This window comes from Tenrec ecaudatus, chromosome 15 (assembly GCF_050624435.1).
Source record: "Tenrec ecaudatus isolate mTenEca1 chromosome 15, mTenEca1.hap1, whole genome shotgun sequence".
NCBI classification, from domain to species: domain Eukaryota; kingdom Metazoa; phylum Chordata; class Mammalia; order Afrosoricida; family Tenrecidae; genus Tenrec; species Tenrec ecaudatus.
Genome location: NC_134544.1, coordinates 73,970,796 through 73,987,540, shown reverse-complemented (window position 1 = coordinate 73,987,540; position 16,745 = coordinate 73,970,796).

Sequence of the window (16,745 nt, the reverse complement as noted above, 5' to 3'; positions counted from 1 at the left end):
GCACTAAGCGTTTTATGGCTTGTACTTTCTGTGTAAGGAATTCCACTAGCTTATTGGTTATTATTGGTTCAAATGTGAAGCTTAGCAGGAGGAGGATTAGGGGTCCGGCTAGGGTCGTTATTAGGGTAGTTAGCCAGGTTGACCAATTAAATAGCTTTTCAAAGCAATTGGTTCCTTCATTTCTTTTCTTGTCTCCTTCCTCTAATCTTTTCCTAACCAGGGCTAACCTATCTTTAATGATTCCCGAATGGTTTGGATAAAACAAGTTTCTCCCAATGCCATGCACAGCACTCCTTGTTTCAAAAAGAGAAAGTCAAGCCCTGAGCGGTTTTGCAACACAACTTCTACAAGGGAGTCTAAGGATCTTTCTAAATGGGAAACAGGGTTTTTTAATCCCTGTAAATCTAAATCAATTTGCTGACTAAGAGTCTGATAGTTTAAATGTCCTCGTATTAAAGCACCTGACCCGACTGCAGCTAATCCCATAATCCCAAGCCCTGCTAACAATGGGACCAAAATTGGGACTCTTTTAACTCATCCAGAAATTCCAAAGTGATCCCTACCTCCTTCACCAGAATACAGGTACACTTGAGGAACAACATGCACTGTACACAAATACCTGAGTCCGCTGCTAATACTGGGGAAAAGAGACAGGGTGTTAGTACTGTGGAACGAGTAAAGCAAGTACTCATTGGAGCAGATAACAAATAAGGATTAACATTTGGTTCAATGGGAACAGCTTGAAGGCAAAAATCTCGATATCTTGATATACTTAAGGGTTAATTAGATGAATAAAAACACAGCCCTTGCCCTTGCAAATCTTAAAGTGAGCTTAGAACTGAGTCCATTCTAACCTCACCTACAGACTGTTGCTTCGTGTAATCCTTCATACTAACATTTTTAATTTGATTACACTCTGCACCAATAGTGCTATTTGTACCTGTGCCTACATAGTAAGGGGGAGCAGGGTTCAGACAAGTCAACAATCAGCTGTGAGGTTAGGATTTGAGTTCATAATTTGGAATACAGCATCCAGAGTATCAAACATAAAACCTTGAGGTGGTTCCTGAATGGGAAGGGCCCTTTGAGTTGGGTTAGCAGTGAACGGGAAAGTTACTGAAGTCTGGAGGGTGTGGCAAAAGAATCTTAGTGACACCCAGCTGTAGCTCTTCAGGATTTATCATCAGGTTTGGGCCTTTTTACGGACGAGAGGTTGCCATATTTTACTTTGCTGGATAGTAAAAGTTGCCCTGGGATCTCTATCATTTACATAATGTTGAATTCCCCATGTTTTCCCAGTGAACCCAATAACGCTTGAATCCAATTCTTATTGGGTTACATTTGGAAACTATACACGTGGTGGAATCAAACCCCTCCGACTTTAGTCCCATTCTTATAAAAATAATAGGGTCGCCGTTAACAAGTTTCCACCCTGAAGATGATAGTTTCACAATCCTAAGCTGCACAATGGTAATGTCCCTCCCTTTGGCAGTTAGGGGTTCCATCAGCCAGGCATATATAGATATGGTTTGTTTGGAGCCTTCTTTCTATAGAGGGTATTCTGCACTCATAGGATGGGATTCCGGTTATGGGCCCCATTGTGCCCTTTATCTTTAAAGGATCCGGAATGCCAACTCTTTCCTAGCAAGTCAAACAAATCAAAGTGAAAACGGGGCCATACCCAATATAAGAGGTTACATATTCACTGCTGGAGGTTCGAATAGCAGTCCACAGATGTGTTTCTGGTTGGGGGAAATGTCTGGTGCTGTCAGCAATACTCAGACAAAACAATTAAGTTCTGTAAAGCCTTAATTTTGAGGGTTTTTCTGTCTTTCTGAGTGTCCATCTTTTCAGGATATGCTCAGGGAGGGCTTTTTTTTTACTTGTGACTGATGAATCCATGCCCCCTTCCCCACTACTTTAACAGCAGTTGGTGTTGTAAGTATCACCTAGTATGGGCCAGTCCACCTAGGTTCTAAGGTGTCGGGTTGGTGCTTCTTTACCCACGTCCAGTCTCCAGGTTGCAAGTTGTGGGCTGCCTCTTCACCATTCCCTTGGTTGGACGCAAAATGAAGGTGTCAGAGCAGTTGATTTGTCTCTCACCTGCTGCACAACCTGCAGGCACTTGATGCGGGACCGGTTGGTGAATTCCATTATTTCTACTTCCTTCAACCTTGGGAGGATTGGGGAAGGTCTGCCAAACATAAATCCAAATGGTGTCATGCTTTTCACATAGGGAGTGCAGCGGACTCAAAGTAGGGCAAAAGGTAAAGAAAGGATCATCCCAGTTCTCGCCAGTTTCTGAATGCAACTTAACTAACAATTCCTTTAGGGTTCTGTTTATTCTTTCTGCTTGCCCTGAACTTTGGGGCCTATAAGCCCAGGAGAGCTTCCAGTTAATATTTGGAAGCATTGCTAATACTTTAGTAATTTGAGCAATGAATGCTGGGTCATTGTAAGACCCCAAGATGGTGGGAAGGCCAAATCTAGGGGCAATTTTTGTTACTAATAATTTACACACAGTGGCAGCGGTTTCCTTCTTCGTTGGGAAGGCTTCCACCCATCCACAATAGGTGTCCACGAACACCAGCAAGTACTGGTAGCCATACTTTCTAAGTTTGATATCCATAAAGTCCACCTCCAGAATTCTCCAGGACTACTACCTCGAGCTCGTGGTTGGGGTTGCTCCTTTTCTTTTCTAGAGTTGTTTCCCTGAGCACAGTGCAATCAACGGTGGGTGACACCTGCCACCGTGTCCAAGGCTGGGTATGTAAAAGTACCTGAGGAGCAACTGAGACAATTTAGAGGATCCCGAGTGCATACCTTCATGTAGTCCTTGAATCAGATCTCTCCCCAGAGCTTCTGGCATGAATCTTCTTCCTTAAGGATGGAGCAGCACCACTGGATGCTCCAAGTGTCTTTGGCAACCCAGCTCTTGGCTTACCTTTGGATCTTGTTCCGAGTTTGTAGGTTGTGGCAGTAACACTGGGGACGGCATGAGGACGGTCACTACCTCAGGGGGATTGGTTGCATAATCCTGGCGTTCAAGATCCACCGGTCCGGGGGTCTGGTTAGGAGGGGCTCAACCATATGTCCCCCTACCACAGCAATATCCTGTCCCAGTGTAAGCTTCCTAGCTTCTATAACTAGGATGGCGGTGGCAGCCTCAGCTCGCATGCAGCTTGGCCATCCTGCAGCTACAGAGTCCAATTTCTTTGAAAGATTGGCCAGAGGTCTCTTCCATGGCTGCAGGTTCTGAGTTAGCACTCCTTTTGCTGTGCCCTCTGGACTCATACATAGACAATTGGAAGGGCTTTTCTATGTCTGGAAGGGGAAGAGAGGATGCCCATATGAGTGACTTTTTTAAGAATTCAAAGGCTTGCTGTTCTACTTCAGTCCATTTAAGTTCTTTTTCCTTTCCCCAGTACTTGCATATAGGGGTTTGGTTACCTTTTTTTTTTTAACCTTTTTATTAGGGGCTCATACAACTCTTATCACAGTCCATACATATACATACATCAATTGTATAAAGCACATCTGTACATTCTTTTTCCTAATCATTTTCTTTTCTTTCTTTTTTTTTCCTTTTCTTTTTTTACATTTTATTAGGGACTCATACAACTCTTATCACAATCCATACATACACATACATCAATTGTATAAAGCACATCCATACATTCCCCGCCCCAATCATTCTCAAAGCATTTAATCTGCACTTAAGCCCTTTGCATCAGGTCCTCTTTTTTTCCCCTCTCTCCCCGCTCCCCCTCCCTCATGTGCCCTTTGTAATTTATACATCGCTATTTTGTCATATCTTGCTCTATCCGGAGTCTCCCTTCCCCCCCTTCTCTGCCGTCCCTCTCCCAGGGAGGAGGTCACATATGCATCCTTGTAATCAGTTACCCCTTTCCAACCCACTCACCCTACACTCTCCCAGCTTCGCCCCTCGCACCCTTGGTCCTGAAGGTATCATCCACCATGGATTCCCTGTGTCTCCAGCCCTCATATGTACCAGTGTACAACCTCTGCCCTATTCAGCCCTGCAAGGTAGAATTCGGATCATGGTAGTTGGGGGGAGGAAGCATCCAGGATCTGGGGGAAAGCTGTGCTCTTCGTCGGTACTACCTTGCACCCTGACTGACCCATCTCCTCTCCTATACCCCTCTATGAGGGGATCTCCACTGGCCGACATTTGGGCCTTGGGTCTCCACTCTGCACTTCCCCCTTCATTCAATATGGTATATATATATATATATATGTATGTGTATGTGTGTATGTATATATATACACATACACATACACATACACATACACATACACATATACACACATACACATACACATACACATATTCTTTTTTTTTTAGTTGCATGATGCCTTATACCTGGTCATTTTGGCACGTCGTGATCGCACTGGCTGGTGTGCTTCTTCCATGTGGGCTTTTTTGCTTCTGAGCTAGATGGCCGCTTGTTTATCTTCAAGCCTTTAAGACCCCAGACACTATCTCTTTTGATAGCCGGGCACCATCCGCTTTCTTCGCCACATTTGCTTATGCATCCATTTGTCTTCAGCGATCCTATCATGGAGGTGTGCAGCCAATGATATGATGATTTTTTGTTCTTTGATGCCTGATAACTGATCCCTTTGGGATCACTCGCTCACTCAGGCTGGTGTGTTCTTCCATGTGGGCTTTGTTGCTTCTGAGCTGGATGGCCGCTTGTTTATCTTCAAGCCTTTAAGACCCCAGTCACTATCTCTTTTGATAGCCGGGCACCATAAGCTTTCTTCACCACATTTACTTGTTCACCCACTTTGGCTTCAGCAGTTGTGTCGGGAGAGTGAGCATCATAGAGTACCAATTTAATAAACGAAAGTATTCATGCATTGAGGGAGTGCTTGAGTAGAGGCCCAAGGTCCTTCTGCCACCTTAGTATTAAACCTATAAATGGAGAAAATTAGATCTATTTCCCTATCCTCATATATATGTTTGCATGTACACGTCTTTCTGTAGACCTCCATAAATGCCCCTTGACTCCCAGCTCCTTCCTCCCTCTCCCTTGACTTTCCTCCTACCCCACCACCATGCTCCGTCCCCACCTGGGCTACAGCTATACCTCTACTCTACGCAACCTTAACCTTGATCGTTCCCCATCAGACCTGTCACTCCCCCCTCACTACCATTTTGGGTCCCATGTTGTTCCCTTGTCCCTGTGTTTATTAACACCACATCCTTACCCTCATCCCCCTCCCCTACCCGGAATTGTCTGTCCCCCCGGAACTGTCTGTCCTATTGTTTTTCCTCCAGATAGTTCATCCAGCCTGTCCTATTCAGACAGACCTGTGGAGACACTAACATGCACGAAAAGAAGGCAGAGGAAAACAAAGCAACAGTATACAACCAGACAATAAAACAACAAAAACAAACCACTGACAAAGAACAAAATAAAACACTTCACAAAAGAAAGGCTTGTAGTTCGTTCAAGGATCGTTTTCTGGCCCTTAGGAGCGTTTTCCAGTCCAGTCTGTTGGGGCACCACGCCCTGGCCCCAAAGTCCACTTTCAGCATTCCCTGGGGACCTTGCCACTCCATTCCCTGGCTGTTCCACTGCACTCCCCCAGTGCTTTGCCTCGGTGTGGTGGGATCAGGTCAGGTGCAATTCCCACACTGTGTCTCCGGTGCTGTCCCTGTATCGCCCTTAGTCACTGAGGGGCATCATGTCTCATAGTAGGGCCAGCCATGTTGTTCTCTCTGTGGACTGGGTGCTCTACTCTGGAACATCATCCTCACGGCCTCGTGGGCCAGGCTGTGTTCCACTGTCTCCTCCTGCCCCTTCATCTGCTCCCGTGTGCTCTGATCAGATATGTTCATCTCCCGGAGCTGCAGAATCAATGTCATCCTTTGAAACAAATTCTTTTCGGGGAAGGGGCAGGAATCCACTTAATTTTTGGTGCTGGGCCCTACTCCACGCCGGGATATTGCATTCACACCTTGCGGCACTGGGTTGAAGTCTGGTCCCACTTTCCCTGTGGAGATATAAACAATACCCTCCCCTTGGGTGGATTAGTGCCCCATGCCCCCACTTCCCTTTTCTTCCTTATATTCATCCTTTTATTTTCCTTTCCCCACCTCCTCCACTGTTGTCTACCTTGTGCATCCCTGGTTTTGATCTGGTCTCTGCCATACTATACTGTCTTCACCCCAGAAATGTTTGGTTTGGTTACATTTGCAAATCCAAAATTTCACAATGGACAGTACCTCACAGCTCCTAGAAACGCTTGCACCTGCCTCGAAGTCTCAGGTACTGGGAGTTTGAGGATCTCCTCTGTGCGGCTGGGGGACAAGGTCCGTTTTCCCTCCTCCAGTTGGTAGCCTAGGTATACAGCTTTATTGACACGCAGTTGAGCCTTTCTTGCAGATACCCTGGACCCAAATTGGCCAAGGACTATTAACAGGTCCTCGGTAGCCCTTTGGCATTCCTCCAGGATTTCAGAGGCCAGGAGGAGGTCACCTGCATACAGGAATAAGGGGTTTTTGGGGCGTTCCTCCTTATATTCCTGTAAGACTTCACTGGGTTGACTTACAGGGACAAGGGTGTGGAGAACAAAGCATCCTTTAAGTCCAAAACAGTATAACAAATTCAGTTTGAAAGAATAGTACTCAGGAGGGTCTCGGGGTTTGGTACCGTGGGGTGGACAGTTTCTACCCTTGATTTACCTCTCCGAGACCCTGCACCGGTTGAAAGTCCTCAGTTCCTGGCTTCTACACCAGCAGCAGGGGAGCATTCCATGTGGACTTGCAGGGCACCAAAATGCCTGTCCTTTTTAGTCTGCATATGTGAACATAATACCCACCTTTGCTTTCCATGGAGTAGGGTTTTGCTTGACACTCACCAGTGTGACCGAGCTCAGAAATTGTATGTCCCCAGACACCTGATGTTCAGCAAGGTCTGGCAGGTTGTTCTATGCACAAACAAAAGGAATATCTTTTACCCATTTATCACGAAGTTCCTTTGAGGAGGTCTCTTCTGCTCCTTGATAAAACACAGATCCCTCTGAAATTGGAGCGGTGAGCAAAACCTTTGCCTTTTCAAATTCAAGGGTTAAGGTGGTTGCAGATGTGAGAAAGTAATTATGGCCGCCATTTATCGTAATAAGTCCCGACCCATTAGGGGATAGGGGCATTGAGGCATTACCAGGAAAGAGTGTGTAACTGTCTCTTGTGCTAAATCTGTTATTCTGGCCATTGTCCATGGGTGTGCTTGGGTCTGGCCTGTGGCCCCTGTAATTAAAATATTTCCTTTTGACAATGAACCTGTAGTCTTTTCCAAAACCAAGAAGGTGGACCCTGTGTCCACCAAGAAATTTACTGGCTGGCCCCCTTTTTGGAGAGTTAGTCTGGGATCCTGGGGGCCAAGTGACACAGAGCCCTGACACCTTCATTCCGATTATTCAAGCATTATTGTTGCTTGCTTGGGTTTTTATAGGTGAAGATGAGGCGTATCCTCTGTAGTGGTTGGTCATCCAACTCTCCTGATTTTTCCAATGTCCTTCTTTTCTGCAGTAGGCACATTGATCCTTCCCCAGGCCTTGGCGGTGCTCACAGGTCAGTCTCTCTGTGAGTGGGCCCTGATCTCCTTTTCCTGAGCCTCTGGGGTCTCTCATGGCAATTACTAGTATTTTAGCTAGTTTCTTTGCCTCTGTCGAGATAATGTCATCTCTGTTGTTATTCACCCGCTGGGTCACTTCTACCAAATCACTAAGATTTTCCCCTTCAAACCCTTCCCACTTCTTTTTCATGTTTGAGGCAGACTGAGTAATAAAGACAATAATTATTGCCCGCCTGTTCTCGGGGGCCTCCAGGTCAATAGGGGTATAAAGCCCGTAGGCTTCCATCAGCCACTCTAAAAAGGCAGGCGGACATTCTCTTGTAAGAGCCTGAAAATTCTTACTGACCTTAGATAAATTCATAGGTTTCCTAGCTCTCCCGCGAAGGCCCTGTAAGAGCAACTGGTGATACCTGGTTAAGCCCTCCTGGCCTTGCTAGGAGTTTGGATCCCACATTGTTCATGCAGTGGCAAAAAGAGTTTCTCTCAAGAGTGGGGAGTGCGTGCTGGCTGACCATCAGGTCCACTGACTGTCTTCTGGGCCTCTCTCTGGAAGGGCTCCCATTCCTATGTTGTGAACAGCACCTAGAGAAGTTGCTGGCAATCCGTCCCAGGTGGGCTGATGAGTATGGAACCCTATTTCTAGCAAAGAAACCCGACCTTGTGGTTTGTCAGAAAAAGGGATTTTGTTGTTTTCAATTATACAAATCCCTGGAATAAAAGGGGTCAACCTAAACTAAAAAAAGGGACTTGGGGGTCTTCCCCAGGTGTAGGGGCTGCTTGCCTTAAGAGGAGAATGGCTATTGCCGAGTCATCCTTTTCGGGGGTTGATAAGACATGCCAGCCCTAGTGTGTGTTGTGGGGTGGGGGGACTCAAAAATGGCTTGTGAGTCTTTCTCTCTCTCTGGCACCCGGGAACCTGATAGGTGGCAGCGGTACCAAAGGGTCAGAAGTCAGCTCTCCCACTCCCAGAGTCCTCATGCAAAATGGGATATAGCTGATGGGGAGGGGGGTGTGAAGGGCAGGGGGAGGGATGGCCTCCATCTTGGTGGTTTTAGGAACTTGGAGCGGTTGTTTTTCCGGGCCTGCCATGTTTCCTGAAATCTTGGAAACAGGAAACCTTTCAGTTGGGGGAGGGAGTAAGTCTTCTCTATATGCTAGCTGATAAGTGGCAATGTCAATCGACACGCAAATTTAAGGGGTCGGATCGGGATGTCCTGGTTCCCCCTAAACATAACTATGAACTCTGAGTAATAGGGGAAGGGAAAAAGAGTCTTGCGTGGGTCAATCAGGGACTCCTTCTGCCCAATCACCTTTAAATAAATTGTGGAGTCTCCAAGCTTTGGGGTTGAAACCACATCCTCTTCCTGAGTGCCTAGAGCAGGCAGGGGTCCTCACACTACAGCCTGTGAGCCACATGCAGACAGCCAAGGACATTGATCCTGTCTGCCGGGTGTTTGTGCCCCATTTATATATATTTTTTTAACTTCAAAATAAGATGTGCACTGTGCATAGGAATGTGTTCATAGGTTTTAAAAAACTATAGTCTGGCCCTCCAACGGTCTGAGGGACAGTGAACTGCCCCCTGTGTAAACAGTTTAAGGACCCCTGCCCTAAGGGATCCTTGACTTAGGGGTTACTAAGCTCCCTGCCCTGAAACACCCCTGAACATTCCACCCATAGTAGGTGGCACCAGGGGAATTTGGTGCCCGGTTAATTTACAAGCCTTTTACTCCAATTGAGCCCAAGAAAATTAAAAATGACTTAGGCAGTTACTCTACTTTTGATCCCTGTTGACTCCACCTGTAGTACCCCATCATTACCATTTAACTCTATAACGCCGAGCATGACGTTTTCATAACATTAAAAGAAATGTATATGTTAATATAGATATATTGATACTATGAAATAAAGAACCCAAACAAAAAAATTTCCCCTAAATTAAAATTGAAGCGTTATAGGGTTAGAGGAAGGATGGGTCTTATGAGCGGGTCCAAGGCCTTAGGATCGTAAATGCAGCAGTGATCCCACTGCACCTAGTAGTGCCAAAGCCCTCCTAGGGGAAATTGTGAATGCTTTTATCCCTGTTCCTGTACTTACAGTGAACAAACACACATGCATGATAATCCTAAGATTTTTTTTAATTTCCTGTGACACTCGCCTAATTTCAAGGGCAGTGCCACCTCACAAACTTAGCCTTGTGTTTGTCAAATTGTTCAACTTTTTGACCCTTTGTTTTTCCAGAAGTTCTCAGGGTACCAAAGCCTCTGAACCAAGTATGCCAACTCCACGACTACCATCTCCTGGATCACCTCAAACTTATGCACCCAGCAATGTAGGAAGGGTATGGACTCGAAGCCCCAGTTCACTCCTTTGCCAGCAGGAAGTAGCTAGAGATGTCGTCGCCCAGTACCCCAAAGATTTGGGTCCATATCTCTTCACGGGGTAAATGTTAGGTAGCTAGCCTAGGGACTGGGGCATCCATTATGCATGCCCAGAGGGCCAGGCTAAGACCCCAGGTAGGAGTGGTGCCCTGTGCACGCTCAGAGGGTCAGTTTTCCGGACAGGAAGGGGTGGTACACCTGGGTGGGCGCTGTACATGGATTGACCCACTTAGGCCAAGTAAATTCAATTCAGCCACTGGGGTCGACCAGGGTTGCCCACCATGCCTCTCTAACTCTCCTAAAGCTCACTTGGATCACAGACCAGGCTTCCACGTGAATTCTTTCTCACGCAGAGCCAAAGACCAAGGTCTATCTGTCCCCAGAGAGATCTGTCAAACTCAGGAAGGCTCTTTGGAGGCAGCAGGACTGGACGTGAGTGGCTGGTGGATACTGTTCAGATGCATGGCTTTCTGCTTGGAAGGGTTTTTGTCTCAGAGGACTGGAACAGAGGAGGTAGTACGTCTGTAACACATAGTATCCATGTCCACAAATGAGCTGCTCATTCCACAGTCCTGGCAGTGCCTTTTGAAATTCCTCTGCTTTGAAATGTCACACCTTGAAGATTACAGTGGGAGGGGCTGGGCCCAAGGTATGCTGCCTCTTACTCCCAGTTGCTGGTTTCTGGATGCTGATTGTATTTCTTACAGGATCAGTTAGTGGGCTTGTTTTCCGCCTCAGGCTTTGTTCACCGAGGTCCTCTAGCTAGTTGGTGGTGTGTGTGCTTGAGCAGAGCCTTCCTGCCAACCCCTCATGAATAGTAGCGCTCCCATGGTGTGGACTCCATGAAAGCCATGCCCCACACAGCTGGATTACAAGGAGGGTGGCCCTGCAGCACAGGATGGCCATTCCCCCTGTGGAATGGCCTCAGAACCCCGCCTCCCTCACTGTCCAGCGCTTGGGACTGTGGGCCCTAAGATTGATGCCTGACTCAGGAAAGACACAGGGTGAGGCGACTCCAGTAGCCATTTTTACTGGTCCGATCCAGCCTGAGATCATCCTTGCATGAGCCCTCTGCCCAGATCTTTTTTTGTTGTTGTTAGTTTGTTTTATGATCTTTTTATCAGGGGCTCATACAACACTAACCACATTCCATGCATACATCAGTTGTATAAAGCACATTTGTATATTCATTGCCCTCATTGTTCTCAAAATATCCACTCTCCACCCAATTCCCTGGCCTCAGCTCCTCATTTTTTCCCCTCAATGCTTGCTACCCCTTCCTCATCAATCCTTGGTAATTTACTAATTCTTTTGTCATATCTTTCACTGTCTGATGTCCCCCTTCACCCACTTTTCTATTGAGGTCAATGTAGATCCTTGTCATCGGTTCTCCCTTTCCATCCCACCCTCCCTCCACCCTCCCAGTATCTCCACTCATAGTACTGGTCTTAAATGACTCATCCACCCTGGATTCCCCGTGTTTACAGTTCCTATCGGTACCAGTGTACAATCTCTGGTCTAGCCAGATTTGTCAGGTAGAATTTGGATCATGATAGTTGGGGAAGAGGAAGCTTAAGAACTAGAGGAAAGTTGTGTTTCATCGTTCCTATCTCATACCCTGTCTTGGCTCATCTCCTCTCTGAAACCCTTCTGTAAGGGGATGTCCATTGGATTGCAAATGGGTTTGGGTCTCTACCAGGCAGTCCCCGCTCATTCGCCATGATAAGATAGTTTGTTCTCATGATGCCTGATGCCTTAACCTTTTGAATCCTTGTGATCGTACAGGCTGGTATGATTCCTCCATATGGGCTTTGTTGCTTTGAGCTAGATGGCCGCTTGTTTACCTTCAAGCCTTTAAGACCCCAGACGCCATGTCTTTTGATAGCTGGGCACTATCAGATTTCTTCACCACATTTGCTTACACAGCCACTTTGTCTTCAGTGATCGTGTAGGGAAGGTGAGCATCATAGAATGTCAATTTAGTACAACAGTATTTTTGCAATGAGGGAGTACTTGAGTGGAGGCCCCATGTCCATCTGCTACCTTAATACTAAATCTATACATATATGGACATAGATCGATTTGCCCATGCTCATTTATAAATATATGTACCTGCCTTTATTTAGACGTCTTTTACTGGCCCTTGCTTCCCAGCTCACTCTTCTGTGATTTTCCTCTTGTGCCCACTGCCATACTCAGTCTTCATTTGGGTTTCAGTAATTCCTCTTGGTTCCATTACCCTTGATCATGCCCTACCAGGCCTCCTACATCCCTCTCACCACCGATTTGCATCACTTGTTGTTCCCTTGTCTCTGGGTTTCTTTACACCACTTCCTTTCCCCCCACCTTCCTCTCTCCCTTGCCCCCCTCGAAGTGTTGGTCCCGTGTTTACTCCTCCAGATTGTTCATCCAGCCTATCTTATTTAGACACACCCGTAGAGGTAATAACACGCACAAAATCAGACTGAGCTAAGCCAAGCAGGAAAAGAAACAAAACAACAAAAATCCAATGACAATAAAAGAAAACAAAACACAACAAGAAAGAAAGGCTCATAGTTAGTTCAAGGACTGTGTGTTGGCATTTAGGAGTGTTTTCCAGTCCAGTCTGTTGGGGCACCAAGTCCTGGCCCCAAAGTCCACCTTTGGCATTCCCTGGGGACCTTGCTGCTCTGATTCCTTGCTCTTCTGCTGCACCCACTTAGTGTTATGCTCGGTGTGGTGGGATCAGTTTGGCCACAATACCCACACTGTGTCTCCATTGTTGTCCCCTCTAGGGCCATGGGTCTTTGAGCGATGTCGTGTCTCATCAAGGGGCTGGCCATGTGGTCTTCTATGTGGACTGGCTTCTCTGAGTGGGAACATCATCCTCAAGGTCTAGTGGTCCAGGATGTGCTCCAGTCTCCTCTTCTCCCTCTTCTTCTGCTCCGTGTGCTAACCAGAGACTGTTTCAAATAGTGTGTACCTGCCAGCTGCATTCTAGACCTGGGGTAGCGATTCTGAGTCCAGGATAGAGATAGTGTCCAGCAGGTGACATAAGTGGATCCATATTGAAAGAGGAAGCCCACTGTGGAGATTTTGTCCTTCTGTTGATGGCCACCGGCCACCTACCCTCTCCTGCTATAACTGCTTCACTGGCTCAGCAGCTGAGCCAGGAGCCAGTGCCATCAAAACCATGTTGCTAACTGGCACAGAGGGCAGATAGATATTTTTTATCTTGATATCTTGGGAAGCCCACCCAAACTCCATGCAAACATTGTGGTGTGAGTAATTTTTGGAAGCAATCATATGCTGACAGTAATTCAAATCTTCCCTTTTGTCAATGTGCCCGTACTGTTTTCTGAACCTGAGGAGGTGGCCACTGTGTCCACCAAGAAATTTACTGGCTGGCCTTCTACTTGGAGAGTTAGCCTGGGGTCCTGGGGACCAAGTGGCACAGAGCCCTGACACCTTCATTCAGATTCTTCAAGCATTATTGTTGCTTACTTGGGTTTTTCTAGGTGAGGATGAGGCCTGTCCTCTCTAGTGGAGGGTCGTCCACCTCTCCTCGGGTTTTCAAGCCACTGATTTTTCCAATGTCCTTCTTTTCTGCAGTAGGCACATTGATCCTTCCCTAAGCCTTGGCGGTGCCCACAGGTCAGTCTCTCCGTGAGTGGGCCCTGAACTCCTTTTCCCGAGCCTCTGGGGTCTCTCATGGCAATTACTAGTATTTTAGCTAGTTTCTATGTCTCCCGTGTTTGGGTCATCTCTGTTGTTATACAGCCACTGAGACACTTCTACCAATCACTAAGATTTTCCCCTTCAAACCCTTCCCACTTCTTTTCCGTGTCTGAGGCAGACTGGGTAATAAAGGGAATGCTTATTGCCCACCTGTTCTCGGGGGCCTCCAGGCCAATAGGGGTATAAAGCCTGAAGCCTTCCATAAGCCACTCTAAAAAGGCAGGTGGACATTCTCTTGTAAGAGCCTGAAAATTCTCACTGACCTTAGATAAATTCATAGGTTTCCTAGCTCTCCCGCGGAGGCCTTGTAAGAGCAACTGGTAATACCTGGTCAAGCCTTCCGTTCCTTGCTAGGAGTTTGTATTCCACATTGTTCGTGTAGTGGCAAAAAGAGTTTCTCTCAAATGGGGAATTGGTACTGGCTGACCATCAGGTCCATTGACTGTCTTCTGGGCCTCTCTCTGGAAGGGCTCCTGTTCCTGTGTTGTGAACAGTACCTAGAGAAGTTGCTGGCAATCCGTCCCAGGTGGGCTGATGAGTATGGAAACCTGTTTCTAGCAAAGAAACCCGACCTTGTGGTTTGTCAGAAAAAGGGAGTTTGTTGTTTCCAATTATACAAATCCCTGGAATAAAAGGGGATGAACTAAACCCAAAAAGGGACTTGGGGGTCTTCCCCAGGTGTTGGGGTTGCTTTCCTTAGGGGGAGAATCGAACACTGTTGAGTCATCCATTTTGGGCGGTTGATAAGACGTGCAAGCCCTAGTGTGTGTTGTGGGGTGGGGGGACTCAAAAATGGCTTGTGAGTCTTTTTCTCTCTCCAACCCCCGGGAAACTGATAGGTGGTAGTCGTACCAAAGGGTCGGAAGTCAGCTCTCCCACTCCCAGAGTCCTCCTGCAAAATGGGATAAAGCTGATGGGGAGGGGTATGGAGAGGGCAGGGGGAGGGTTGGCCTCCATCTTGGTGGTTTTAGGAACTTGGAGCGGTTGTTTTTCCGGGCCTGCCATGTTTCCTGAAATCTTGGAAACAAGAAACCTTTCTGTTGCGGGAGGGAGTAAGGCTTTTATACGTGCTGGCTTATTAGTGGCAATGTCAATCCACACATGAATTTAAGGGATCAGATCGTGATGTCCTGGTTCCCAGGAGTCGTGCATGGGTGAATCAGGGACTCCATCTGCCCAATCACCTTTAAACAAATTGCGGAGTTTCCAAGCTTTTGGGTTGAAACCACATCCTCTTCATGAGCACCGAGAGCAGGCAGGGGTCCTCAAACCACAGCCTGTGTGCCACATGCAGACAGCCGAGGACATTAGTCCTGTCTGCCTGGTGTTTGTGCTCCATTTATTTATTTTGTTTAACTTCAAAATAAGATGTGCACTGTGCATATGTATTTGTTCATAGGTTTTTAAAAAACTATAGTCTGGCCCTCCAACGGTCTGAGGGACAGTGAACTGACTCCCTATGTAAACAGTTTGAGGACGCCTGCCATAAGGAATCCTGGACTTAGGGGTTACTAATCTCGCAGCCCTAAAACACCAGGGGAATTTGGTGCCCGGGTAATTTACAAGCCTTTTACTCCAATTGAACCCAAGAAAATTAAAAATGACTTAGGCAGTTACTCTACTTTTGATCTGTGTTAACTCCCCCGTAGTACCCCATTATTGCCATTTAACTCTATAACGCCAAGCATGACGTTTTCATAACATTAAAAGAAATGTGTATATTAATATAGATATATTGATAACTATGAAATTAAAGAACCAAAACGAAAAATAATTTTTCCCAAATTAAAATTGAATTGTTATAGGTTTAAAAAGAAGGATGGGTCTTATCAGCGGATCCAAGACCTTAGGATCATAAATGAAGCAGTGATCCCACTGCACCTAGTAGTGCCCAAACCCTGTGCCCTCCTAGGGGAAATTGTGAATGCTTTTACCCCTGTTCCTGTACTTACAGTGAACAAACACACATGCCTGATAATCCTAAGATTTTTAAAAATTTCTTGTGACAATCACCTAATTTCAAGGGCAGTGCCACCTCACAAGCTTAGCCTTGTGTCAGTCAAACTGTTCAACTCTTTGACCCTTTGTTTTTCCAGAAGTTCTCAGGTTCCCAAGGCCTCTGAACCAAGTGTGCCAACTCCACGACTACCATGTCCTGGACCACCTAAATCTTATCCATCTTTGATAACGTTGCCCTGAATGGACAACCACTTCCTGCAGTGTAGGAAGGGTATGGACCCAAAGCCCCACTTCGTCCCTTTTGCCAGCAGGAAGTAGCTAGAGATGTCGTCGCCCAGTACCCCAAAAATTTGGGTCCATATCTCTTCACGGGGTAAATGTTAGGTAGCTAGCCTAGCGACTGGGGCATCCATTATGCATGCCCAGAGGGCCAGGCTAAGACCCCAGGTAGGAGTGGTGCCCTGTGCACGCTCAGAGGGTCAGTTTTCCGGACAGGAAGGGGTGGTACACCTGGGTGGGCGCTGTACATGGATTGACCCACTTAGGCCAAGTAAATTCAATTCAGCCACTGGGGTCGACCAGGGTTGCCCACCATGCCTCTCTAACTCTCCTAAAGCTCACTTGGATCACAGACCAGGCTTCCACGTGAATTCTTTCTCACGCAGAGCCAAAGACCAAGGTCTATCTGTCCCCAGAGAGATCTGTCAAACTCAGGAAGGCTCTTTGGAGGCAGCAGGACTGGACGTGAGTGGCTGGTGGATACTGTTCAGATGCATGGCTTTCTGCTTGGAAGGGTTTTTGTCTCAGAGGACTGGAACAGAGGAGGTAGTACGTCTGGATCACATAATATCCATGTCCACAAATGGGCAGCTCATTTCACAGTCCTGGCAGTGCCTTTTGAAATTCCTCTGCTTTGGAATGTCACGCCTTGAAGATCACAGTGGGAGGGGCTGGGCCCAAGGTATGCTGCCTCTTACTCCCAGTTGCTGGTTTCTGGATGCTGATTGTATCTCTTACAGGATCAGTTAGTGGGCTTGTTGTCTACCTCAGGCTTTGTTCACCGTGGTCCTCCAGCTAGGTG